Genomic DNA, 3268 nt, shown 5'->3' with positions numbered 1-3268 from the left:
TAATGGAGCTCGTGTCTGTCGCTGGAGCTTGTCCAAGCACACCCCACTAGCCCGTAAATGACGTCCGAATGCCAAAGATTCGCAGGAACAGATTACGCCACCAGGCACGGAAGCGGCGCAGCAGCCTCACACTGGCCGTGGCCGCTCGCAGGGTGCGGTGTGAGGAGCCGAGCTCACGGCCTGCTCCCACTTGCCCTTCTCCCTCCTCTTCCTCTTGCTGCTCCCTCGTCCTCCYCCCTCCGCTCCCCACTGAGTGATGGCTCGCCTCTTCCTTCGCACTGCCTCCCATACATAGATGATTAAAAATTCAACTCAGAAAAAAATATATATTTATTTACATACATTATACAACTTATAGATGACATATATATTTCTTCTTTTGGTTTCTTTTTTTTTTTTTTTTCCTATTTTAATGAGTTGACTCAGTTTATGGTGCTCTTGGCTCAGCACAAGAGCAATGCAAGTGGCAAGAGTGTGGCTGGGGGGAATCTCCATCCTGCAGTGGAAATGGGCTGCTCCTCCAGTTTTGGCCACCTCACGATACCACACCTTGACTCTACTGTAGCAATTTCCACCTTCCTGACACAGAGAAGTATGGACAAGTTATTGCCGGTACATCAAAGAGCTGGAAAAAATTAATCAACAGCACCTCCGAGCTATTAGGCATAGAAAGTAGTTAGATAAAATCGTAAATAATGAAATCCCGTAAGGATGTTGCACAACAAGTATAGAAGCAAAGCTCATAAAACTGTTCTTCACTGCATTTGAGCATTTTCCTTCCACAAAGGATATCGTTTTTTGGAAGCAATTTTCATAGAGTGAATTTATACTGGGGACAAGAGTGGGGACAAGAGTGAAGATCGTCAGCCCAGGTGATGTCTATACAAAACTGGGAAGCCAACRTATTGAAGCCAGTATTGAAGCCAGMGGACTGCRTGGTGTGCAGATGCCTGAGGAGCAGCAGAGGAACAGACCAGCTCCCCATCCCACCCTCAGCCACCTCTGTGACCTGCAGGCTCGCGCGCACGCTCAGGCCTATGCTGAGGTTCAGCTTGAAGGGTAGCAAACGTGTGCACTACCAGCCTGAGCTTCATTTCAGGGCTTGCTTTGTCCACCTTCCACGGGACACCATCCTTCCGCTTCTGAAAATCAGCGTCGCTATCCCAGGAAGAGGCCAAGCACATCAGCATGGATAAACCTGTCCATCACATGGGGAGGMAACTATGCTGAGCTTTCCTGAAGGATTTCTTAGCATCTGAATGGAGGGAAACCTAATGAAAGATTTGCATGAGATGCTGCGAGTTTGTTATGAACAGCAAGTAAAGAGAGATGATCTAGAGATAATGGGAAACACTGCATTCCCCTGTCCAAATACTTATAAATCAAGAACTTGGCTCTTCTGTTGAGAAACACTTTTGGACGTAATTGGATGCAGACGGCACCGATGCTGCATCCGTGCGCCCAGTGTGGTTATAAGCTGCTGTAACGATGAGRTTCTCAGTCCCCTCCTTTAAGGAGGAGACCGTCAGCCCTGGCAGGCTGCCGCATGCCTGTTTGGAGGCACAGCAGTAGGCACGGGACCCRAAGGCTTGTGAAACCCGCTACGTGGCCAGCAGCTGCCTTGGTCTTCATGCTCTCGCAGATCTTGTGAGAAATCTGCCTGAAGAATGGGGTTTGTCTGGATCAGGCTGATAGCAAGTGCAATGGATGTGGCTTTCTAATGCCGCTGCCACTGCACGTCCATGCTTAGGCTGCCGTTCACCACGGGGGCTCAAGGATGGTGGGGYTTCAACATCCCACCTGGAGACCCTGCAGCTGAAGTGCCATAACACCTCAGCGTGTCTCAGTTTTCTTTGAAACTGTCCAAGGACTCAGCAGAAAGGAAAAAGCACACTCGTGTTGCAGGACTCAGGAGGTCCAGTTCACCCCAGTGCCCAAAAGACATCACCCACGGCTGAGCCCAGGCTGCCGCCAGCAGCATATGGTGCTGGTGCCTATGGGGAAGTGCCCCTTTGCCTGGAGAGGAAGAGGAAGGTCTCCTCACAGCCTCCTGACTCTTCCTACCATGCCACGTTGGAATCTCTTCTAGGAGATCACCTTCAGACTTGCTCTGCATAGAGAAAAGTGCTCATCGTCTCCAGGCCAGTCATTGCGGTGGAGGCTCCTCTATGGTAAAGAAAGAATTAAGAGTTAATTATCCAGTTTCTCAGCTCTGACTGGTGTTCATATCTTAGAGCCCTATCTTGGGCAGTTAAGATGTCAAGCATGGTTTGAACTCCAAGGCTGAAGAAATGTCTAAGGGATACCTGCGCAGGAGAGTTGTGCTGGTGCATGGCAAATCATGAATTTAACCCAGTAACACATCTCATGTGAATATTCTTCAGCTTAGATGATACTTCYTTGGAAAGGGCTTAATTTAAGCTGGAAAGGCTACTTTTGTCTTGAATGGTTCATGCAAAGGTCTTAATGATACAGCAATATCAATAATAAATAATGAAGCCTGCCATGGACAGAGCAAGTAGTTGTGTGTAGCACCAATGCCAAGCCAGATCAATGCAATAGAATTTATGGCTGCTATTATCTTCACGAGGTATATTTATGACTCCCCTCCCCATAACTGTGCTATCTTTGAATCTCACAATATCTGTATATTCATTCCCACAACATTCCTGTAGGTAAGGAATTTGCAAGCAAGAAGCCCGGTGTTGGAGCCTCTCCAGGCAATGCGGAGCAAGGTTTGGGAGGTGGAGAAACTTAGGAATCCCTTCAGCAGTTACGCATGCGTCCACGAAAATTAAGCAAATAATAAGATGTAAGTAGCTGGGCTAGCTGCAGGGCAAATAATGAATTCCTCTGGGCTGGGCTGTGAAAGAGCTCAGACTAGATAATAACAGTGAGTCTTTTTATCACCTTAAAATAAACCTCAGCTTGCAATCTAAGCAGTCGTGATCTGATTCTCCTTAAAAAATTGAATGCTTGGAGGCATAGGACAGTCAAAGTAATCCAAGCCCTGAATTTATAACAGTAAAAGATGTATAAGTGAAGGTTTAAGTCCTTCCTTTGGGTTTAAAATATGCCTTAAATTCTATTCTCTAATTCCTCAATACCTGTTTTAAGAAGACATGGGATAAAAGAAGCAACATGCCTTTTCTGTTATCCAGAAAATTTTCATGTGATGTGGGAAGTTTATATTTTCATACCTTTTTTTTTTTTTTTTTTTTGATAGAAATGTTTTGATGCTTCAGAAATATGCACAATTATCTATTTA

The sequence above is a fragment of the Nothoprocta perdicaria genome, unplaced genomic scaffold, assembly GCF_003342845.1.
Source record: "Nothoprocta perdicaria isolate Ctin4 unplaced genomic scaffold, notPer1 scaffold_43, whole genome shotgun sequence".
In the NCBI taxonomy this organism is placed as follows: domain Eukaryota; kingdom Metazoa; phylum Chordata; class Aves; order Tinamiformes; family Tinamidae; genus Nothoprocta; species Nothoprocta perdicaria.
The sequence above is the reverse complement of the archived record's forward strand: the minus strand, read 5'-3'. Positions refer to the sequence as shown.